The sequence below is a fragment of the Gorilla gorilla genome, chromosome 2 (assembly GCF_029281585.2).
Source record: "Gorilla gorilla gorilla isolate KB3781 chromosome 2, NHGRI_mGorGor1-v2.1_pri, whole genome shotgun sequence".
NCBI classification, from domain to species: domain Eukaryota; kingdom Metazoa; phylum Chordata; class Mammalia; order Primates; family Hominidae; genus Gorilla; species Gorilla gorilla.
The window spans coordinates 182,959,774-182,985,514 of NC_086017.1; the positions used below are offsets into that span (position 1 = coordinate 182,959,774).

General features: G+C 39.1%; 1 long non-coding RNA gene across 1 annotated transcript; it reads right to left on the reverse strand.

The window, feature by feature from the left end:
* Window positions 1–1,186: 1,186 nt before the first annotated feature.
* Window positions 1,187–25,700, reverse strand: LOC109026229 (uncharacterized). The gene is made up of 3 exons (XR_002005190.3): window positions 25,376–25,700; window positions 24,102–24,193; window positions 1,187–1,320 (listed from the first exon to the last, which is right to left on the reverse strand). It is a non-coding gene; the product is annotated as an uncharacterized lncRNA (long non-coding RNA).
* Between the last annotated feature and the right edge of the window lie 41 nt (window positions 25,701–25,741).

Below are 25,741 nucleotides of genomic sequence, written 5' to 3' on the forward strand. Positions count from 1 at the left end.
AAGGTTATGAGACTCAGGTTAAAAGTCAGGAAACGGATCAGGGCCCTATACTATGACATCATTTTCTTGCAATGCAATGAAGCAATGACATTTCCTGGAGGAAAAATTATTAGAGATGACAGGCAGCCTCAGTTAGCTCCAATATTTGGCGTGGAAGGTGTCAAGCCTGCAAGCCTCCAGCTCCAGCCTCCTTCCCTGCTCTTCCTTGGCTGGGCCTTCTCAAAGGTGAAGCGAGAGAGAAAGAGAGAGCAAGAGACCAAGCCCACTTCCATTTTTTTAATAGTCCTGGTATATGTTTAAATGAAGATATGCTACAACTTAGTTATAAAAACTGTGTGATTTTTCATTATTAAAGCAATTAACACTCTACAACAAAAAATATGTGTAATATAAGCTTGCAATTTACAAAATAGTTTCCAGATTTATTTTTTAAAGTGACATCTAGGCAGAGCTACCTGGTATGACTGTGCAGGTTGACCAAGGGGAAGAGCGGGGGTTAAAATCTGGTTCACAATTGCCAAACCTGGTGCAGGGCTGTATCTGCCTTTTTCTGATTCACACAAATGTTACACCACAAGTGATAGGTTGTCTTACAATAGGGCATAGGTTTAAGTGAACGATGAACCAGTTTCCTGCTTTCAATCCTAAGTATCTCTCTGACTGTAGGAATAACATATCTTGGGGTATCTCCAGAAGTATAAATTTGGGGAGCTGCCTAATTGTGAGTCCTGGGACAAATGAGCCTCCTGGCAGGTCACCCCAGGCACACAGGGAATCTTTTCAGATTTACAAAAAGGTGTTGTTGATGAGACAACACAGGCTGTGTGAAACACGTGGTTTGGAGAACAGGAGCCCTGGGCTAGGTTTCAGCCTGGCCAGGTGCTTTTGTGCAAATCGCACAATTGTAGTGACACTACTGGCCTCCCATATGGTAGACCTTGACCTGGACTCCACATGCAGACGGACCTGCTCCAGCCCTTAAAAACCAGTTTAGAGACCTGAATCGAAGCCAGAAGAGTTTAAGGGCTTAAGTCAACATACTGAGACTCCACATCAAACCACTCTTGCTTCTCCATCTCTGCCTTTATGACTGGGTTTAGATAACTGGGCTTCTGCTACATACCTCTGTTCCAGTGTCTGGGTGCCCGATGAGTAATGCCTGAAACTGGGTGTCTAGTCCACTTACCATGCCCCTTCTGGGGACTGCAGGAATGTTCCATAAACAACAAACTGAGGGCTCCAGCCTTTGGACTCTTTTTTCTTCTACTTGTCCTCCCACTTGGATTCTCCTGGGAGTTAGCAGAATCCATCAAGCAATAACTGCAAACATGATAGAAGAGAACAACTCCTTAATACTTTTTTTCCATTTCAAAACAAACTACTAAGACACTTTTACTTCAGTGAACGAGAGCAAGCAGGGGTGAGAAGTTTCTATTGCAAAAAAAAAAAAAATCAAACAGTTATGACTTCAGAAATGTAAATTCCTAGTATCCTTGATAGATTTATATATCTAAGCAATGTTTCTAGATATTGTGCTAGGTTTGCCAAACAGATTGAAGCTCTCTATGGCAGTTGAGTGGCTAGGTGTCAGCCCTCACGAATCAAGAGTGCTTCTATAAATCATTTCACAGTAATTGGATGGGCCTTGCAGTGACAAATATGCTCTTTCCTGGAGAAATTAGCGAATATCTGAAAGGCTTATACATTTCCCCAAGATTAGTCAAAACACAAGCCTAGTCGTCACACCTTTCCCTCATTATCCTGTGGTTGTTTTCTTAAATGTTGTGCGTCTTCATAAATGAGTCACTCTTTCCAAGATCTGTCAAAAGTATCAGTGGTTATAAGGCTGGGAAGCATACCAACCCTAGAAAGAAGTACAGAACTTTCAGTTATAGGCAAGAATGTAAAATGTCCAGAATTACTAGCGTTTTATTACTTTGCCAAATTTGCATTCTTACACCATCGAATCATTCCTTTTTAAGGATTCTTTTTCCTATAGTTAAACCTAGGAGGGAGAAAAAGGTATTTATTTTGCATGATATATTCGTATAGTTACAAAATCTGGAGCCTGTATTTTTTACCATTTGAATAATGCTTCTGCTTGCCCATACATGTTGAAAGTGTTGTTTAACTTAAATATACAGATCAGACTTAGTTTAAGACTCTACCCTTTCACCTTGCTCTAGGCAAGGAGAAAGGTCAAAACTTCTTATATTTTTAAAGATGACCCTGTCTTTGTTTTGAACACTTCTCACATCTCCTGTTTGTAGAAGCTCCTGCAAAGACTGCATTGTTTTTCTATTCTATAAATCTACTTCTTAAAAATAAGACTTGCATTGCCCTTTCGGCATCCTAGAAGATATAATTTACCTATGAGGATAAAGTCTTTATGATGATTTTTTTAAATCATAGCATTAAAAAAATAGATATTTTCAATAGAAAAGGTTGTCAGAATTGGTAGGTGAAGAAAGGTATTCATAATTGATATGTTATAATGATAAAACTGATTTAGAAAAATGAAAAAATTTATGTTATCAATTCTGCCTTGAAATACCCAAGTGACCAAAATATTTTATATATTTTATTTTTACTTTAAAGTGACCCTAATTTATTAATTCATTCATTTTTTTCTTAGGTTGCAATAGAATATAAAATAATTCTAATTTCACTTAGTTCATTAATTTATTAAAAATTAAGAATATGCATGCCAGGCGCAGTGGCTCATGCCTGTAATCCCAGCACTTTGAGAGGCCGAAGTGGGTGGATTACCTGAAGTCAGGAGTTCGAGACCAGCCTGGCCAACATGGTGAAGACCTATCTCTACTAAAAATATAAAAATTAGCCAAGCACGGTGGCAGGCGCCTGTATTCCCAGCTACTCGGGAGGCTGAGGCAGGAGAATCACTTGAAACTGGGAGGCAGAGGTTGTAGTGCTCCGAGATTGCACCACTGCACTCCAGCCTGGGCAACAAGAGCAAAACTCTGTCTCAAAAAAAAAAAGAAAAAAAAAAGAATATGCAGGATGCCAGCCAGGGGTCAAGATGCAATGAATTGGGAAATGAAATCTCCCAGTCCACAAAATAAAGATAATATTAAAGTAAACATAACAAAGACGTTTGAACAGGTTAAATACTTACCAGGATAAGGACTGAAAAGCAAATCATTTTACTTTTTTGGGTTTCCATTCTCTCACCCATAAAACAAAGGAGTCAATTAATTGAATGTAGAAAATTCTGGGACTAAAAGAAATATGTGTCAGTGTTTCAAGTGAATTTAATGTGTACAAGCTTTCACATGCTTTGTTTGGCAAATTTCATCAGGAAAATATGCTCAAATTTGAATTATGATTTCAGATATGGAGATGGACAACATCATAGACATGGTGAAAAACAGGAGGAAAAATATGGAGCTTGGCCATAAATAGGAGAGAATGTCTAAATGGAATGGATGGCCTGGGCGGGAGGGAGCCACAGCAGAGAGCTGCAAAGCGAGATTGGGCTGAGTGCACGGCAAAGCTCAGATCAATCAATCAACAAGGATTTTATTCTACTCAGGTTACTTTATTTGTTAAGGGATTCTTAAGGGGGTGCCTGAGATAACAAAGCCAAGGATTATAAACTGTGCTAAGTATAATAGATTGCAAAAATATCCTAGCATCTAGCTTTGTAAGACTAGTAGAGGAAGGACATCTATAACTAGAGAGTGCTTAGGAAATATTTTAAGAATGTTCAGAGGTTCCACTTAAACAATGGGTCTTGGCTGAGGTTTAGAAACAGCAGTTGCAGGCAGCAGGGGAATGGTAACCAAAATGGAGTTATTCTCTTTGAACAACCAACACTTGGGAAGGGGGCTAAACTGTTGCAAAGAAGCACTTTGGCTGTACACCAAGGAAGAATCTTCACATGTTCTCAAGATATAAACAACACTTTGGTATAGTAAGATTTCCCACAAGACTCATTTCTCTCAGAGATAGAAAAGTGAGGAAAACATGTGATGCTCTGGAGTGCTATGTCTCTTATGCAATGAGATCTTGGTCAAGTCCAGTGCATTGCCCTTTCTGCTTTGCCTGCCTGGAAGCTGGAAACAGAATTTAGATTTAAATCTAGGACGTACACTAAAAGGTCCAACCTTGTCTTTTATGTTTAAATTACCGCTTTGTCTTTTGCTCTTATCTTGAAAATTTTGCTGTATTTGTATCTGTCATTATATGCCACCTTATTCATTCATCTAGTTCAAAGATATTTATTGAGCACTTACTTTGTATGAGACACATCAAGTTCTTTTAGAAGACAGACAGAATGTGGCTCTGGACTGGCAGGCAGGAGACCTGAGCTTTAATATCAACTCTGTTTCTGACTTGTGCTGTGTTTTGGTCTTAGGGCTTGATGTTTATACTCGGAATATAGTTCAGGCATTTTCCAGATGAACAAAGGCTCTGGGGCATATAGCTGGTTTTCCTAGTAACTCACCCCATCTTCCTCTCTTTTGAGAATGGATTTTTCCCCCAAGGGTCTTTGATCCTACAGCTGCAGACATTCTGGCACCACGGAGCCTTAAAGGTCAAGGACTGAAGACACACAGAGGTCAATGAAATCAGGGGACATCTTAGTAACTGCTGAGAACCTGTGGGGGAGAGCACTACGGCTTCCAAGATGAATGAATGATGTCATTGGTGGTATAAATAAGCGTGCACTTGCTAAGCTCTGACAGGAATCCAACAGGTGTGTTCTGAAACAGTGCAAACAGAAGAGACCCTTCAAAGAAAAACAGCCAGAAAACTGCTTCCTTTCACCTGTGAGGTCTTCTTTTTGATTGCAGGCTCCCAAAGATTGAGCACCATGGGGTACAAAGGCAAGCGTGTGCACTTGAGCCTGTTTTCTCATCTGTGCAATAGGGGAGTTGGATCCACTACTGTAATCTTCTAGCCCCTCTGACTCTAATTGTCTATGATTTTATGACTATCTGTTTTCTTTTCAGCCTTCTGGTTCTACCACTCCACCCAGAGAGGTGCCCTTACCATCCTCTTCAAATACAATAAAAAACAATATGCAAATAAAGACAGTGAAAACACTTGTATAATGGCAATTCTAAAGGACAAGATCGAGTCCTACTTAAGTATTATTGAGTTACATCAAAGACTTGCTGGATAGCTGGATGTGGTTATTACTTCCCAAAATATATCCCTTCCTTCAGAGCATATCCAAATCCATAACAAACTATGTTTACACAATTCTCCTATGTATGCATATATGAACCCATATTCCCATATTGCTTAGCACAGTGATATGTATCTAATAAATGTGAGAGTATCTGAGTAACTTTCAAATCTAAGAACTATCAAATATTTTTATTTTACAACAGTAATTTATATGTAAAACAAATATCTGGGAGAATAAAGGCGCAAATACAGAGAAGGCACAATTCCTGCCCCGAAGAGTTTATTGATTTAGTGGAAGTGCATAAAAATGTAACCAGAATTGTGTAAAAAATACCTAGTAGGTTCAGTGGCATTTAAAATATGCACATATGAAATGCTACAAGCTTTTTTACAGTGAATATTAATATTGGACACCACCCACGACATTAAGTGCTGAGTATACAAAAAGGTAGCAAATGGCCCTGCACTTGATGGCCCTGTAATCTTCAAAATGATATACAGCTGTGCCTCAGTAAGGGGGCAGGATTGGGACCCCACATATACCAAAATCTGAAGATGCTCAGGTTCTTTATATAAAAGTAGTACTTGCGTATAACCTAGGTACATCCTCCTTTGTACTTTAAATCATCTCTAGGTTACTTACAATACTTAATGCAATGTAAATGCAATGTAAATAATTGTTATACTATATTATTTCTGTCATTTTTAATCGTTGTATTTTTTTATTTGCTTTAAAAAATATTTTGATCTGTCCTTGATTGAATCCATGAAAGTGGAACCCCTGGATAGGGAGGGCCAAGTATACATGATTCATTCATTCCTTCAATCTCCAAACAAGTATTGAGCGCTTACTGTGTGGAAAACACTGTGATAGGCACTTTGCAGGACCAAGGCCTACTTAATACACAGTTCCTGTCTTCAAGGATTTTAAATGCAGTAGGAGTGAAGAAACAGACAGCAAAGCAGAATTGAAAAGATGTATCAGTAAAGAGCTATAGAGAACACTCTGAGGTTAGAGTAATTATGCCCTGGGATCAGGAAAGCCTTCACAATGGAGTGGCACTTGATCAAGACCTGCAAAGATTATAGCATTTTAATGGTGGAGACAAAGAGGAAACATATCTCAGAAAGAGAGGTCAGTGAGAATAAAAGCGCAGAGGCATGAAAATTAATGCATGCCCTGGGAATAGCAAGCAGGCTGGTGTAGCTGGAGCGTGGAATCCAAAATGGATGGAGGAAATGAGGCCATGAAGTTAGGACGCAGCTGGCACATGAAGGGCTTCCAGTGCCTTACTAAACCTACTGATTTTATTCAGCTAGCAGTAGGGAGCTAGTAGAGGTCCAAGAAGGCGAGAACAAATCAGAGGCTACATATTCAGTATCAAATATCAATACCTTCTGAAATCAATGACTGCTAAAAAAACAAGTCGAGTGGAAACAATGGGTTCTTCTAAATTAGGAGACCAAGATTTAGGGGCAATATTGATACTCTTCACCTACCCAGCTCCAATCCATTCTTTATATTTCAAAGTGGACATTCCTTCCACAGGGAAGCCTCCTCTTTACCTCAATTGAGCCAGATCTCTCTGCTGTGTACCCAGGGATCCCTGTACTTTTCCTTTGTGGCTTGTAGTAGATTTTATAATTGTATATTTGCCTGTGTTTGATTAATATATGTGTCCTGCATTGGACCATAAACTATGTGAGAGCAGAGATTATGTTTCTGCTTTGCCAGTCAATTTTTTGACAGGCTACCCGCTATGCCTGTATGAAGTAAAATATTTGATAAATGAATGAATGAACGAATGAAATATAGGAGAGGACACAGTGTGTTGGAGAATGATGATAAGAGATCATATCTGGAGCCTTATAAGTAGGTGTGGTGGTTTTAAAATGTGGATGTAAAATTCTTTGATGTTGTTCTCGTCGAAAGTTCGAATTGATATTCTTCGCCCTTAAATCTGAGCAAACTTGCAATGATCAGAGAGCAGCAAAAATGGTGTGTGACTTCTAAGGCTGCTATGTTGGAACCACGTGGTTCTTTTGGGGTGCTTGCTGTGGGAGAAGCCGGCTGCAATGTAACAGGTATGACCACCCTAAAACCTGCAAGTCAGAGAGACCACGATGCTAGAGAAGCCATGTACAGGCAATTCAGTTGACAGACTGAGCTCAGTTCTGCCAAGAAAGGTGAGTGAAGTTGTCTTGAACTCTTTGGACTATCTCATCTGCCAGCTGAGATGACCTCAACAATTGCCCCAAGAAGCAAAAAAATTGCCCAGCTGAGCCCTGCCTGAATATCAGACCCATAGAACTCATTTGTATGATAAAATGTTGTTTTATGCCAACAAATTTGGGATAATTTGTTACATAGCAATAGTAGCTAAAATATCAGCAAAAAGTCTCAATAGAATCCTCCCCAATAACCTGTAACAGATGAGGAAATTGAGATCCTGAGAGATTAGCTAATTTATCCAAGTTTCTAATTTGGTAGCAGTAAAGCAACCAGTCTTCTGACCCCCGGGCCATTGCCTTTTTCTCTCTAATGTATGATAATGCACTAAGAAATTTTCTATATAATTATATGCCAAGTCTAAAGACCATCTCTTTATCAAGCCACATTTGTATCCCCATTGATACTTTTATTCTCATTGATAATTAAATGGATCAGTCAAACTCCTTTACATATACACAAAAAGTGAACTGTGGCCTTAGATTTGTGGAGCTTACAAACACTGCAGATAATTTGGACATTTGAATGTAACTACCTCCCAATCAGAGGAAGAAACATCTTCAAGTATATAAAACACAGTAATATTTCTTCTTAAATTTGTGCCATTCTAATCCTTAACTTCCTAAGTTTTGAAGGCTGTCAGTTCCAAATTCACTGAAAGAACTTTTCTACTGAAAGAAAAATGCTGCCTCTATTAATATCAACCCTTTCCCCTTCAGAACACTTGCTTGCTAGTGATTTATTGTGGACAAGCTTCTTCCTGCTCCTTTTGAAAGTTAATTTTTTTTTTAATCATGCAAGTAGAGGATGAATTCCTCATCTCTTGCCCCAGGACAATTTAGTTAAGCTAATCTTCAGGAGAGAGTTTAGGTATTTACAATTCACAAATTGATGCTGCTTGTAACACAAAAGAGAAAAGGGTCTTGCTGCTGTGTTTGATGTCAATTGGGAACTAATCCAAAAACAAATAAGGAAAGACCAGCCCATGCAGCCTGTATGGGTAAAGATCCTTTTAGATCTTGGGACCTTGCAATTATATCATAAAGATGGAAACTTTTTCCTTTAAAAAGATCAAAGATATGATCCTTTTGTTTGTGGCAATGTCATTATTTTTTTAAAGGCTGAGGAAAACAACAACTAAATATCTCCATAACTGTATCCCAATGAAAACTGTGTACACTGATGATTCAAAAGTTAATGTTTACCTTATTGCAACATTTTTCCTATTCACATAGTGAAACCATTAATAATTTAAGGAAAGACAAATGTTCAATTCAATTCTATTCTGAATTTCCTTCTCACCGTCGCGACTTCACAGATTTCAGCAAATGTTAGTTCTTTAAAATCCCACCTGTGATATAGAAGGATGTGTATATGGCTTTAAGTGATGTTATGTATTAGGACTCTTAGTTGCAAATAACAGGATACTAAACTCCAACTAATTTTAATAGAGGGGGTTGATTGGGTCTCATAACGGAAAAGTGCACACTCAGATCTTGCTTCAAGCCCAGCTAGAGGCAGGGATGTATGCTTTTCTCTCCAGACTCTGTCTCACTGGGCTGTTTTCCTCTGTGTCGGCCCCTTTCTCAGGCTGATTCAATGAATGTAAGGTAAGAGGACCACTGGCAGGTCTCATCTTACATTTGGGCAGCTTCCAAACCCAGCCGCATTCTGGATCAGAAACAGTTCTGGGGCTGATTCTGTTTCGTCCATCTTGAGTCTCACACCCACCCCTGTGGAATTCTCTTAGGTACTAATGATGTGTCTCAGAACCTACCAAGAATTGTAGTTAGATTCTAGCATAATTTATTTTAATGAAAACACTTGCTCTAAAGAAACTGTGCAAGATGGCATGCCAAGTTACATAGCTCAACTTTCCAGAAACTCTGCCTTTCTCTTAAGCTATTTTCCCATACATAGCTTGCCTTTTCAATCCCAAATTTACCAAAAGTATAATCTATATTTACTTATTCCCCTCTCTTGCTGTAACCTTCCTGCCTTCTAATTTCACTTCTCTATAAAATGGTTTTCGCAAAGATCACTTGTCACCTCTCACAGGCATTCCACTGTCATCTTTTTGGTGTTCCTCCTATGTGTCTCCTTGGCAGCATTTGCCACTGTGAACCACTCCTTTTTTTTTTTTTCTTGAATCTCTCCTCCTGAAGCTTGTGCTCTTTTCCTGTCTCAGACAGATTCTTCTTTGTTTTCTTTACTAGCTTTTATATGATCAGCATGGTCCCCAGATGTAAGTGTTCACCGAAGTTCCATCTTCAGCATTTTTCTCCTTTTTTTTTTTTTGAGACGGAGTTTTGGTCTTGTTGCCCAGGCTGGAGAGCAATGGTGCGATGTCGGCTCACTGCAACTTCTGCCTCTCAGGTTCAAGCGATTCTCCTACCTCAGCCTCTCGAGAGTTGAAATTACAGGCATGCACCACCATATCAGGCTAATTTTTTGTATTTTTAGTAGAGACAGGATTTCTCCATGTTGGTCAGGATGGTCTTGAACCCCCAACCTCAGGTAATCCGCCCACCTCGGCCTCCCAAAGTGCTGGGATTACTGGCATGAGCCACCGCACCCGGCCAGCTTTTTTTCCTTCTAACTTTGTAGTCTCCCTCATCGGGCAACCTCATCCAATTCCATGGCTTCAAAAGTCACCGACTGGATGTTGATTTTAGCATCTATGAGTCCAGTTTTGTTTCTGTTCTTAGGTGTTACACAGTAGTTTTTGAGTGTCTATTCCTTGTACTTCCATCACCTTAAACTCAGCATTTTCAGAAGCAAACATTAATTTCCCCTGGGTGGCTCTTTGTGCCCTATGACATGCCACCATCATTCTTCCAGTCAACCAAGGCAGAAGAAGATGGAATAATTATCACTGTTTATTCTCATCTCATATCCAATTGGACCTCCATAGGTGCAGCCTCCACTTTTTCATCCCCACCGCCACTGTCTAGTTTAGACCTTCATTCGCTCTCCTCTATTATAATAGAATTCCAATTTCTTATTTACTATTTCTAAATCACCTTACTGAAAACACTTTTTAATACTCTAAAAATTATTTCTGCCATCACATGTTATAAATGCAAAATACTTAATGTTCAAGGCTTTCTAAGCTCATTTCCATGAGTCCATTTTAGGCACTCTGGTTGGGCCATACCAGGCACCCTTCACATCTTTACTCATGTTAATCCTTCCATTTCAACAGTGTTATTTTCTTCACCTGTCAATGCCCTACTCAACCTTTAACATCCACCTGGGGTAGACAACAGCGTTGTTCATCGTTTTTTCTGGTGCTCCTCCTTCTATTTTATATTTTAGTTTTATATTTTTGTGTTAGGATAATCTTTACACAATGGTGCTCCTCCTTCTAAACACATGGTGGATTGCACGCTTCTTCCCTTGTTGTATCCAGCAGAGTTATGTGGCTTGCTTTGGTGAACAAATATAAGTGCAATTGACACGCATCACTTCTGGGCAGAAGCTTTAAGATCTTGCATGAAACCGGCTATTTTTTCATTTTTCTCTGCTAGAAAGTCGGCAATACTCCAGAGAATAGTTTCTCGGACAATCTAGAGTAAAGAGGATATGGACCAGAGACTCTACCCAAACCATCATGGACATGTAGCATGAGCAAGAAATGAACATTGGTTGTGTTTGTGTAATAAAAAGTCTGTCTGGGCACAGTGGCTTATGCCTGCAATGCCAACGTTTTGGGAGGTTGAGGTGAGCAGATTGCTTTAACCCAATAGTCTGAGACCAGCCTGGGCAATATGGCAAAACTCTGTCTGTACAAAAAAATACAAAAATTAGCCATGCATGGTGGCATGTGCCTGTGGTCCCAGGTACTTGGGAGGCTGAGGCAGGAGGATCACTTCAGCCCAGGAGGTTGAGGCTGCAGTGAACCATGATCATGTCACTGTGCTCTGGCCTGGGAGACAGAGGGAGACCCTGTCTCAAAATAAAATGAAATAAAATTAAAATTAAGTAAACTAATAAAGATTAAAAAGTCTGACTCCATGTCTTGAAGTTGGACTGTGGATATTTTTAAAACCATGCCCTTCCTTCTTCCCTTCTGCCACACATCTGACCAAATTGATTAACAAATCTTGGCTCTCCCTTCTTTGATAACAGAGGGTGGTTGAAACCCTGCAAACACCTTTCTCCATGAAGGAACACTCACCCTGGCCCCACCCCAACCACCTTAGGCCAATCTCACTTTCTTGCTTTCTCCAAGCCATTTTCAGACCAGTGTGGGAGGCCTACCATATTCTCCCCAGAAAGTCTCACTATGCAATAAACCTTCTCATACCTTCTTGGAATGTGTGCGGTGTCATCATTCTTGATACTGGAATCAAAATTTGGGTGGAGGTCTGTCCTACTTCTGAGAAATAGCCCCAATAATTTGTAATTTGGAAATGTCTGTTACTTTTGGAGCTGTAATGACTGGGGTACTGAAAAAGTTTGATATCTTAATCTGTGTATTTATTACATTGGTTTGTTCAATTTGTGAAAATTAATTGATCTTTACACCTAGGATTTATGCATTTTTATGAGTAAAGAAGTGCCCCCCCCACCTCTGGCTTTGCTTTCCATGGTTTCAGTTACCCACAGTACAGTACAGTATGAAATTCTGAGGCACAGAACAAACAAGGGATCAGGTTCACATAACTTTTATTACAGTATATTGTTACAATTATTATATTTTATGATTATTGTTGTTAATCTCTTACTGTGCCTAATTTACAAACGAAACTTTATCATAGATATGTATGCATGAAAAAACATAGTCTATATAGAGTTTGGTACCATCTGCGGTTTCAGGCACCCACTGGGGTCTTGGAATATATCCCGTATGGATAAGGAGGGACTAATGTATGCTATACTCACTAAAAAGATTAATTTTAAAACTTTATTGGTACTATTCTTACACACTCTCAACTTTGTCTTCTTTATCACTATCTGAACATATTTATTGAAATGAGGGTAGTGTGTGAGTACGTATTTACATAACGGAATGGAGTTAGTAATAGAAGAACAAAACAGACACTATTTTTTTTTAACTTTTATTTTAGGTTCAGGGGTACATGTGAAGGTTTATTACATAGGTAAACTCGTGTCACAGGGGTTTGTTGTACAGATTATTTCATGACCCAGGTATTAAGCCCAGTTTGCAATAGTTATCTTTTCTGCTCCTTTCCCTTCTCCCACCCTCCACCCTCAAGTAGACACCAGTGTCTGTTCTTTCCTTCTTTGTGTTCATAAGTTCTCATGATTTAGCTCCCACTCATAAATGAGAACATGAGGTATTTGGTTTTCTGTTCCTAGGTTAGTTTGTCTAGGAAAAGAGACTCCAGATCCATCTATGTTTCCACAAAAGACATGATCTCTTTCTTTGTTATGGCTGTATAGTATTCCACACTGTATATGTACCACATTGCCTTCATCCAGTCTGTCACTGATGGGCATTTAGGTTGATTCCATGTCTTTGCTATTGTGAATAGTGCTGCAATGAACATTTGTTGCATTTGTTCTTATGGTGGAATGATTTATATTCCTCTGAGTATATACCCAGTATTGGGATTGCTGGATCGAATGGTAGTTCTGTTTTCAGCTCTTTGAGGAATCACCACACTGCTTTCCACAATGGTTGAACTAATTTACATTACCACCAACAGTGTATAAGTGTTCCCTTTTCTCCGCAACCTCTCCGGCATCTGTCATCTTTTGACTTTTTAATAATAGCCATTCTGACTAGTGTGAGATGGTGTCTCACTGTGGTTTTAATTTGCATTTCTCTAACGATCAGTGATATTGAATTTTTTTCATAAGCTTGTTGGCTCCATGTATGTCTTCTTTTGAAAAGCAGACGTTCTTTACAAAGCTAATTATGAAGCAAGACAGAATTATGTAAATGTTAAATAGAAACACAAATAATACCTCCTTGTAATTGCAGAAGGAAAATATCAGGTAAAGCTTCAGAGGGAAGGTGACATTTTTTATATTGTATTAGTCAGACTAGGTGAGATTATGCTGTGCTCGTATAAACACTACCCTGATTTTTATTACCATTACCATTAGTAAGTTTTGCCTATCTTTGGACTTCATATAAATGAAACCCTATAGTAAGTATTCTTTTGTGTGTGGCTTTTCTCAAGCAGCATTACATTTATGCGATTCATCCATTTTGCTGCATATATCTGCAGTACATTCCTTTTCATTACTCCATTGTATACCATTGTCTGAATATACCATAGTTCATTTTGCCATTTTCCTGTTGATGAACAATTGGGTTGTTTCCAGTTTGGGGATAGTATGAATAATGCTGCTGTGAACATGTTTTTTAAAAAAACATACTAATGCATTTCTAATAGTTATATATCTAGAAGTGAAATCATTTGGCATAGCATATATGTATGTTCTGGTTTAGGAGATACTGCCAAACTGTTCTGTAAAGCAATGGTACCAACTTACAATTTCACCAGAAGTGTAAGTTACTCTACATCCTTAACACGCCTTGTTATTGTCACTCATTTTAATATTAGCCATTCTGATGAGGATACAGTGAAATCACATTTATATTTCCCTGATGACTTTTAATATTTATTAGCTACTGGGTATCTTCTTTTATAACTTCCCTGCTAAGTCTTTTGCACATTTTCTACTAAAATGTCTTTTTCTTATTGACATATAGAAGTTCCTTAAATATTCTGGCTATGAGTCCTTTGTGGGTTCTATGCATTGCAAGTATATCCTCCCATTTTGTGGCTTGCCTTTTAAATCGCTTAATGATGTCTTGAATGACAGAAATTTTTAATTTTACTGAAGTTCAGCATGTCAATCTTTTCCTTTATTGTTAGCATTTTTTTGTATCCTGTTTAAAAAATATTTTTCAACTCCAAAGTTACCAAGATAATTTCCTATGTTCTATGATTTTTATTGCTTTTCATTTCACATTTAGTTCTATAATCCACCTAGAATTACTTTTTTAGTATGGTGTGAGGTAGGGATCAAGGTTCATTTTTTACATATATATCTAATGTATATGCACATTGAAACTCAGTGTAATTTGATCCATTAAATAAATTAATTCCCAAATCTGAAATTCCCTGAGGTTATATTATTTTTTAGGTTTCTAAACCACTGACTGTAAGGTGGAATCCACCACTAAAAACACCTCATGGTTTCCTGAAATAACTTTACTGGTAGAGGTGAGGATAGACCATTATGCATCGTTATCGCCACTGCTAAAGACTATCAGGCTGAAATCTCCTTCCTAACCAGAAATTTCAAAATTTTGAGGAAATAATTTTTGTCAAGCAGAGATTCTCTCCCCACAGCTACAGAAGCTGTGAATGTGCTGGGTAATCAGCACATCTCATAGTCTCACCCAAGGCCCATGGCATAGTCCCTAGGTATTGCTGTTGGTTATTCAGGGCCCAAGACCTCTTTAGTTATAAGGTGATGGATCCTGCAAGGACTGGGTCCTTCCCTTCAAGGCAGTGAGTTCCCTTCTGGCCCAGGGTATGTCTGGAAATGTTGTCCAGGAGCTAGAGCCTGGAACTGGGGCCTCATGACTCTGACCAGTGCCCTATCCTACTGTGGCTAAGCTGGTATCTAAGATATAAGACAAAAGTCCTCTTTACTTTTCCTTCTCTTCCAGTGAAAGGAAGGGGTCTCTTTTGAGGCTGAGAGCTGTTTCACCTGGGGTTGGGGTAGTAGTGGTATGAGCACTTCCTTAGCTTCCCCAGGTGGTGTCTCAGTAAGTCATGTGCCCCCAAGTCCACTGGCTCTGAGCCTGTTCAGCACTAGGACTTGCAGTACTTGTAGCCTAGACTGTCTTTCAAATTTATTTAGGGCCCCAAAGCACTTCAGCCCATTGTGGCAAGGCTTGCTAAAACTCAAGTTCCAGCCACTGGGGTAGATGATTCCCCTCTGGCTAGGGCTGGTTTAAATACTCCCTCCACGGCCAGGCATCAGCTGAGTTCAGACAGGTTTTGCTTTCCACTGTGACAGGACAGCACTGAATTCAATGCATAGTCTCATGATTACTGCAGTCTCCTTCTTTCAAGCACACAGGTTTATCCACGCCATGCGGCCATTACAGGATGGGGTAGGGGTGGTGTCAATGATTCAATAGGGTCTTTCCCACTCTCTTCAGTGCCTCTTTCAAAGTTATGAAGTTAAAACCAAGTACTGTGAGTAATCACCTGATTTCTGGTAAGTCTTACAAAGGAGCTTTTTATAGCTGTTGAATTTGGTGTTCCTGGGAGGAGGGAGGGCAGGGAGATGATTGGTGGGGCCTTCTATTCCACGTTCTTGCTCTGCCCCTTTGTCCCCAAAAGCACACTTTGAAAAATCAATAACATCTTTAATGTTAAGGTTTTTCCAGAGATGGACGGAGTTAAATAAATAGGTAATAAACATGCCAGTTGTGAAATTAAAGAGATATGTGTTCCGTGGTTACATTCTTTTATTATCATAGTGAGATTGCTTTGGGGTGTCACTTCCAAGATGAATTTTTCATTTGACTCTATATACTCTATATCTCCTTGGGCAAAAAAAAAGCCTGTCTAATTTAATAGGCCTTTAATGATACAGTAGGAAAAGAAAGAAGAATTATAGTTCATTAAAAATAAGTCAATATTAAGATTATAAAATCTTTTCAACTTTAATTGATATACTAAGAGGGACCAAAGGCCATATTTCTAAAGACTCAGCTTTATGCAGACACAAGATGAATGTAGCTGTCATAAGAACTAAAGACAACACCTTTTACATTTTATTCTACATAAATTCCAGGGATTACTGTGAACTTATTTAGCTAAGGTAGGCAAAAAGGTTTTTCTCAGAGAGTGAAAAAGACTGGCCACTTCAAATAAGAGAACTTACTTTTATTTTTTTCCTAGAAGTCACTTTTGAAAGATTTTATAGCTTACTTGATTTGATCCCCACCTCCCCACCAAAATATATCAGGATTACCAACACCTACTTGATGATCAGTTTCAAAGATAGGGCCAAGATTATCTGAGCTGTGGAGACCTTAATGGGTATGCAAATCTCTCTTCCTTCAAAAATGTGTCTTGATATATAGAGTAAAGTAAGGATAACAGTAACTATTCATTCAGCTTTTCCAGAACCCCACCAAACAGGGGATTTCCTGAAAGTGTGGTTAAGGTTATTCTTGGCTAATGGGCTTGAAAGGGGTGAGATTCCTTGGCCCTATTTGGCTTGTGGGACAAGAATTTAAATATTGTTTAGGGGCTTCATAGAATGCTTCCTCAATGATGTTTAAATTAGAGGCATTTAATCTTGTTCCAAACTGTAAACTGGACATATATGAGCAAAGGTAGTAATTAACCTGGGTAAAAGTCCATTTATTAACAGCTCCCCTCCTCCATTTGCACCCCATCTCCCAAGAAAGAAACCAATCACAACACAAGAAGCCTTCTCAGAACCAAACAGAATACCAAGATGGCTTTCTGTGATTGTGGGCAAAGAAATGTCTATGATAAGTCTAGAGAGGAAAAAAATCTAAGGCTCTAAGCCACTCACTGAGTTTAGCAGTGACAGGTCTGGAAGCTGCTGTCTGAAAGCTGACATCCAGTGACAGCAGGCTACGTGCACCAACACCCTTCACCCCCAACCCGCAGGCTGGCCCTACCCCCTTCTCTCAATGCATAAAATTATCGCAAGTAAAATTGAAGTCTTATTGCCTAAAAACTATTTAGTGAGAGAGAGCTTTATTGTTAGCTTTAAATTGATGTTTCAACTACTTGGCTACTGTGGTGAAAACGTCCTATATAGTTTTGTATGCACCTCTATGCCACAAAACTATTTTTTTCACGCACTAAGTTACTTAAAACTTCTTTAATTAATTTTATTTTGTTAAAAGTATCTTCTAATCTCTTAAGGACTAAAAATCACTAAAATTTTAGTCTTAAGGACTAAAAATCACTAAAAAATTCTAGGGCTACTAATGGGTAGCCCTAGAACTATATTTGCCTTCAAAATTAGAAAGGAAATACGGATAACATTTTTCACTCAAGACTTGTGAAGCATTAATACTGAATACTGGAGCACTACAAGTAACATACTATTAAATTTCAGGCAAGCCACTTAACCTCTCTGCCCCTTTCTCCATCTGGAAATTCAGAAATTCAGGAGATAAGTAGCCCACATCAACAATACTGTTTCAAAGACAAACTGCTACAAGATTGGAAAGCACTTTACAAATATTAAGTGCTCTGTAATTACTTCTTGTTGTGACAAACTCTATTTTCAGTCCTGTCCAGGAAACAACAAAGAAATACCCCCTGACTTCTAATCTGAATTGAACAGTACAATCTGGACAAAAATACAGCAGGAAGGGAAATTAGTCTTAAGTAGATCTTTGGCTACTGTGAAAATTGCACTTCTAGGGAGAAATTTGAAGAAAGAAATTTTGATATATTGAAAGGGGTTATGAAATCACAAATAATGATACACCAGTAACTGATTCTTTTCTTTCTTTTTATGCAGCCCAACACATATCTCCTCAAAAATTCTAACTTGGAATGGATACTACAGCTAGGGTAGATATTTTGTTTGAGAAATTTAAGGCATTGCTACAAGAACAGAGTGGAATTATCCTGTTTCTATCCTGAAGTTTCACAAATTTGAACCTTGAAGGAGTTTAGTTCACATATAAAATTTTCTTGCTTATGAAGGTTGTTAAACTGACAAGTTATTTAACCAACAAGGTAGCCTTGATAAAACATTATATTCTCAACTGTTTAATTAACCAATTAATCAACAAATGTTTATTGACCACCTACCACTATGTGTAAGCTCTTATGTGAGATACAATTTAAAAAAAGAAAAAAACGAAAGATAATAGTTCTTGCTTTTAAGAGTTCTGAATCTAATTGGATAGATAAGACATATACATGAGACGAGATAAGTGGGACCACCAGGCTGTCATTGATATGGGCCAAATGGCTAGTTCAGACTGTAAGTGGGAGACCAAGGGGACAAACAGCTCTGGGCTAGGGTGGTCAGGGAAGGCTGAACAGGCAGGATAAGCACAGGATCTTGGTGGACTGGAGCAGCAGTGTGGCAGAGTCGGGAATGGAATGGTAAATAGGTGTTTAAGAGTAGGAGAAATGTTTGCGAGAAGAGGAAAACGAATTTGAAGATGGCTGGGTGAAGCAATGAAAATCGAAGTATAGGCAAACTGTACCCTTTCTCTGTCTCTCTCTCTCTCACACACACACACACACAGTGTGTGTGTGTGAGAGAGAGAGAGAAAATGTGCAGAGGTAAACGTGCCACAAGTTTAACCTTTAAATATTAAACAAATTTCTGTTTTCATTGTTTTTCCTCCCTCATCTGCCCCTGCCTCCTTCCCTCTCTCCTTCCTTTCTTTCTTCCCTTTCTTCCTCCCTCCCTCCCTTTTCTACCCCCTTTCTCTCTCTCCCTCTCTTCCTTCCTTCTTTCCTTTAGCCCTGGTCTACTTAGTAAGTGGAATATCTGTTACTTGCAACAGTCCTTGGACGCAAAAACTCAGAAATTCTCGTGACTGCTTCTGAAAAATTCCAGGGCTTCTAGGTCTCCAGATTCCAGAATCCTATAAGAAAGGAGCTCAAGAAGCCACTTAGTTTAGCTCCTCTGAAAGAAGTTTGACATTGGACCCCTGCAACAACTTACCAGCTTTCTGGGCCACTCCCAATATAGCTTTGATGCTATTAGAAGAAAACAACTCTGGGAAATGTTCAACTTACTCTATTCAGAAATTAGATCTAAATCTCTCAGATCGTGATTGATTTTTTGCCATCTGTTAAATGTGTTATTACACATCAATGAAGTATTTTGGTAAAATGCTGACAGCCTCACGTTGAAGACCTAATTTCAAATTCAAGAGCAGTCTGCAGGTCAGCAGAAACTAGCTGCGTACATTGCACTGTCTTCCCCAGTGCTATCCGAGGGACATCAAGGGAGAACAGGAGAGGAGAGAAAAGGGAAGGAAGGAAGAGAATGCCTTTCATTAAGGACTGGCATAGGAAATTGCCCAAAATGTAAGTTGAGGTGCTAAAGAGTTCGTGTTGACTCTTTTAGATTCTTGATATGTTATATTCACAAATAGCAGCTGTGTCAACTTGCTGGGCATTGAAGTAAGGGGAACCGTAGGGAACAGACACATACCAGTTACCACCAACATACATTATACATACAGAAGATTCCAATTTAGAAAATGAAGGAACTAACATTCATTTCTAGAATAACAGAAAACTATAATTCACTGAACAATAGGGCAGTCATTTTTATAATCATTTTGTTGTAATAATTGTGTTCTTCAATGTAAGCATTTTTCATAAACTATATCTTTTGCTTCCCAAACAAAGCATTTCAATCATCAAAGTAGGTCATTGTGGCTTTGAGGACAATTTACAAATTGGCTCGACTCTGGAGAAAACTTTTGAAGAAAACTCTGTAACGTATAGAAGCCTTTAAAATTGAACTTTATTTGGATTTGTGGCATTTGGAAAAGTGGTCTATAAAAAAATCTGGAATTAGGCCCCATCATATCCATAATCTTTGGGGAAAACTAAGGACATTATTATAAATTAACATTTCTTTCTATGAATTTACTGGAATTATGAGCAGTTTTTATTCTCTTAGAAAAATTCGACACACAGCTATTCATTAAACTAAAATAGAAAAATCAAGATTGTTGCATTCGATCAAGCAGTAATTTTATTTTAAAAACCTAATAAAAAACAATTTGCTCTGAAGAACTTTTGCTGTTATGTTACTTTTGAAGAATAAAAATAGTCAACATATCAATTTCTGTATCAATCTTTTCTTCAAGATGCTTATTTGCCCTAGTATACTCATTTTCTTGCTGCAAGAGATTGAGGTTGAGGTTCTCCATACATCTAGATTTGATCCTCTCTCTCTGTCTCCTCTCTCTCTTTCCCCCTCTCCAACTCTGTCTCCCCTCCCCCTTTCTCTCTTGGCAATTCTCCTGAAATGCCTAAAGCAAAAGGGGGTTATTGATGTCTTCCAGGACTTTAACTGCAAGAACAGCTTTATCTCCTAGGCAGACAGATACTACACAAATGTTTGGTTTGCTGCATATCACACAGTTAACAAGGTTCTTATAGGTTCAAGGAAAATAGATTGTAAGACTTTGCCAGGAGGACTTAACATTCTGGAAAACAAATGAACAGATAATTCTGAAGAAACTGAAATTTTAAAAACTAACCAGTAGTTAGACATAATCCTACAAAAAGAGATAGAGTGAGAGTTTTTTTAAAAAAAGATGAGAATAAATGTAAAAGGCAACTAAAGAGGTGTTTTTTTAAATTCTTAATCAATAAGAACAACTATTCTTAGAAAATGGTCTGTGCATTGTAATTGCCCTTCTTTCTGATCTAACAATCCAATCTTTTTATTCCAAATTGTTTAAACTATAGGAAAACCTGATGACAATACCTCTTTCATCAGACTTGCATGTTTCAGTTGAATGTTAAGTATATCTTTCAACTAAGCTTTAAACATGCAGTTCATCTGGAAGCTGGGCGGGTATCTCTTCCATGCTCTTTCCTTGCGCGGCCACCAGGAAAAGAGATAATGAAGTGTCTTCATATACTCATTGTGAACATGTGTTGAGACTGATTTTACTGACTTACCAATGGGCTTTATTTGTGTGTAAGTTACAAGACTCTGACATTTACGACTCTCCAGGCAAATGAGAGCAAAAAGAAGAGGTTCTCAATCTTAAAGCTGTTTACCAGCTGCTGGAAAATGTCGGCTCTGGGCACCCACAATCCATACAAAATTCGAAGGTATTAGAGCTGTCCCTTCTTGTGTCAAACCATAAAACGCAAAAGCTGTACAATAGCTGCAATATATTGCCAAACTAAATTAACACATGAGGAAGAAACTACTGTACTTCTGTGAGAAATGGAGTCTTGAAAGGCCAGTTCTTTGCTCAGATCCCACGAGTTAAAAGTGCTGAAAAGCAGGCATTGTGGTTATGGTTCCCCGCCATGTGATGTTTGTTGAATTCTCACTGGATATCCTAAAACACTTAAGCCTAAAGGGTTTAGGATGTCTACAGAGGCCATAATTTGGAGACAACAACTTTATCTTTGTGGGAGATACAGGGTACAATACAAATGTTTGTTGAGTTCCTTCTCTCTTCCTTGACAAGGAGCTTATTAAACAGTTCTCAAGCAAATTTTATGGGAAAGTAAATGATTTCATGGAGAAGAATTCTCATGGCTTAGCATGCTAAAGCTAGAGGCTTCAGTCAGGTGACACTCCAGGTTTATAGGGAATTGAAGGCAAGTTGGAACGTAGTTCATCAAATGTCAATAAGGTATGAGAAGTATACTTGGATGTGGGGCTTGAAGGAAGATGCCAAGAAATTGCAGACATGGGAATGGTCACACAGGTAGAGAGATAAACATGCCAGGTGAATGTAGAAGGTGAGAGGAGAGGTCACAGGGTACCTAGAAAGAGATTTTCTAATCCAAAGAATATCCTTCAGGTTGGAGAAATTTCTCTTATATTAAAGAGACTACTTGGGCCATAAGTGCTTAGGATGGATAGTCAGAATAATAGAATTTTCAAACTGCTAGGAAAGTGACATATTTATAAAGCATAGATATTTATAAACCATCCTACCTCTGCTTTTGTTCTTCCAGGGCCTTCCCATTGCGTTTCAAATGAAATCCATGGTTTGGCCTTCCTTATGCCTCCACGTCCCTGCAGCATGTGGCCTTTCAGGCTTTGCCTCAGCCTGCTCCCCCTGGGGCCCCTCCCCCGTCAGTCCTCAGGCTGACCTGTCTTGCCAGCCTCGGTGCCCCTGGCCATCATGCAGCTTCAGCCTAATGTTCTTTCTTCACCTTTCATTGGACTCACCATCATTGTGTTTGTGTTTAGTCTATTTCCACTACACAGTGAGTTCCATAAGGTCAAAAACCATGTCTCTCTCATTCTCCATTTTGCCATCAAGATGTATCATAATATCTGGCCTCTGGTAGTTGCTACACTAATACTTGTTCAACAGAAGAATACAAATGAGGACACTGGGGTCAAAACAGGTAGAGTAATTTCCTCAAACTCTCCCAAATCATTAATAGCAGAACTAGGCTAAGCACTAAAGTTTCCCAAGAAATCCTGATTTCTAAGAGTGGTTAGAATATGCTCAGGTAAGAGTTTTCATTGACATTTCTGCAGTTAGCATTTATGCTTTCGGAGAGATTTGGGAGGAGAAGCTTTTTTTTTTTTTTTTTTTTTTTTTTTTTTTTTTTTTTTTTTTTTCAGGAGACTAGTGAACCCAATTGCTGTATGGGCATCAAGAGGGTAAACTGGGTTGTGTATATTGTTATCCTTTTTCCTTGGCTGTGTTCCACCTCCCAAATCCTCTTTAGGGTTTTCATCCTGTCTGCTCTTGTCCAGAGCTACTCCTTGAATCCTATGCTCACTGGTCCTCACTCTCTGGTTTTTCTTCTTTTCTGATTGTTAGCACATGCTCTTCTCTGCCCTTTGGAATGTCCTATCTATGCATCAAGGTAATTACTTTGGGGTAGGATTGCAGCTTTTAATTTCCAGTGCTTATTTGTGGGAAGGGCAAGGGGAAGCAAGACAGAGGGAATGGACAAGGTGGTTAAATAGCATTCTGTTGTCAGCCTAGGTATGAAGCCAGCCCTTTATTAGATGTTATCTTGGCTCTGCCTGCGTTAGAGAGAGATAATTTATTTACTTTTTTGTTAATATTTTAAAAGTAAATTTCAATACTGGTCTTGTGACTCCCCAGAGAATCTTCAGTAGCACAAAGGGTGTTACAAAATTCTAAAGTCTCAAGAAGCAAAACCACTTAAACTAATAAATATGTCATATAATACTTTGTGGAGCCTGGGGAAGGGTAATATCATGAAATCAAGCAATGATCAGCTTTTAAAGCTCCCAAAAGGACAATCATCACAGACTGAGTAATTTGTTGTTGGTGTTAGTTTTGTTTTGTTTTCTTAGTTTCATCTTTCCTCCATAATTATCCTGTTTGTGCTCATAAATGCTTTTGCGAGAATAATATTTACCAATAATACCTACTTTTTACTGAATGCCTACTATGTGCCAGGCACTTTACTTTGTCTCAAATCCTTATCATAACCTTAATAGGTAGATATGGTTATTCATATTTCAAATGAGAAAATTAACACCCAAAGAAGTTACGTAAGTTGCTCAAGATCACATAACAAGTAAGGACTGTCAGACCACCCAAGCCTGTACCTACCTTCAGTAGCTGTGCCCTAGGGTGGCTGGAGATCAATACCTATTGGGCCCAAATACACAATCCAAGAAAAGTCTTGGGTTTGTTATGCAAAGCCTGCTTCAAAATAATTCACTTGATCTTCTCATCTCTCTTCCAACAAATTTGCCACCTTGGAGTTCATTCTATGTAAAAATTCTAGACATGAAAGTACTTTGCAATATGTCACGTTATATGAAAACAAAATTAAGTAAATTTGAACCTGAATCATTGGATCAGAGTCTAGTGTACTAGATATTATATCAGGGCCAGCAGACTAAATTTTTAAAATAGCAAACAGCCTTTTTACTTATTTTCTCAAGCTCTCCATGTATCTATGATGTTCTTATTTGGTGTTATCTACCGAACTGTGAACTGCACTAAGACATGGGGTAGGCTGGGCATGGTGGCTCATACCTGTAATTCCAGCATTTGGGGAGGCCAAGGTGGGAGGATCACCTGAGCCCAGGAGCTTGAGACCAGCCTGGGCAATATAATGGACCTCGTCTCTGCAAATAATAGTTTAAAAAAAAATTAGCTGGGAGTGGTGGCACATGCCTGTGGTCCTAGCTACTAGGGAGGCTGAGGCAGGAAGATCACTTGAATCTGGGAGGTCGAGGCTGCAGTGAGCTATGATTGCACCACTGCACTCCAGCCTGGGCGACAGAGTAAGACTCTGTCTCAATAACAATGACAACAACAACAAAAAGATATGAGGTACATATTTGATCTTTCAGAAAGCATCAGGCTCTTGGGGGAGCCCACAGCCATAGAACTTCTTTGTTTAATATAAACACAGACAGAAACTCAAATAAATGTGTCTAATTTACGTTCATGTTTCTATCATTTCATTGCCGGCAGTGATAGCCAGAAGCTGAGGACCCTGAAATCACCTTTGATACAGAATCCCTCTCCGAGTGTCCTCTTTACACCTCTGGCCCCCTCACAGTGAGCTTCAACATTCCTCAGAACCAAAAAGCACAACAAAGCCGGGCACGGTGGCTCACACCTGTAATCCCAGCACTTTGGGAGGGCGAGGCGGGTGGATCACTTGAGGTCAGGAGTTCGAGACCAGCCTAGCCAACATGGCAAAACCCCATCTCTACTAAAAATACAAAAATTAGCTGAGCATGATGGTGCATGCCTGTAATCCCAGCTACTTAGGAGGGTGAGGAAGGAGAATCACTTGAACCAGGGAGGTGGAGGTTGCAGTGAGCCGAGATCACACCACTGCCCTCCAGCCTGGGCAACAGAACAAGAGTCTGTCACAAAAAACAAACAAACAAAACAAATCCCATGCCTCTTGGAATTTAGGCAATGTATGATTAGGCAAGTATTAAAAGTTATTTTAAAGGCTAAGTAATAATATTTGGTGATATTTATGGTCAACTAAAAAAAAAAGCAGAAAGCAAAATTTTCTCTCTGCTATTGTGTCAGAAGAGTATTCTAGAAATATTAAAGGTTTCCCCAGTGTTTCGTTTTCTGCCTTGACCCTAACCTCCATTCAAACACCAGATTTGACCTTCAGCTCAGGAAGAACTCAGGATGGCAACAAGCACCAAAAAGGAGTATTTTCAGATTTCTACGTTTTTTAAGTCTAGCTCCTTAGGAGAACGGAAAGGACTCAAACTAGAAAAAGATTGGAAAAGGAGAGTTGGAGAAGCAGAGAGGGCAGTGACGCCGTTACGTACCTGAGAGATGTGCCTGCGCTTTACTCCACAGGCTGAGCTTGAGAAAGGCGGCAAGACCCTGAGAAGAAATGGCGGCACGAAAAGTGTTGCGGAGGATGCGGAGTTCCCAGTCCCGCCATGCTGTAGGCGTTGAAAAATGATCTCCTCGCACCCCAAAATAGCACAGAGGAGGCCCTGAAACCAGATGGGGCCACGTGGGTGGAAACAAGGAGGTTCTCTTCAGTGGCTGGCACTAAACAGCACCCAAGGAACAATCAGGATGAAGGTCTCAGCCGACGCCGCTGTGGCTAGATGACGGTGAGGATTTGATGCAACTCAGGGAAAACGGGGGGAGGCTTGGCAAGAATGGAATTTGAAACAGAAACC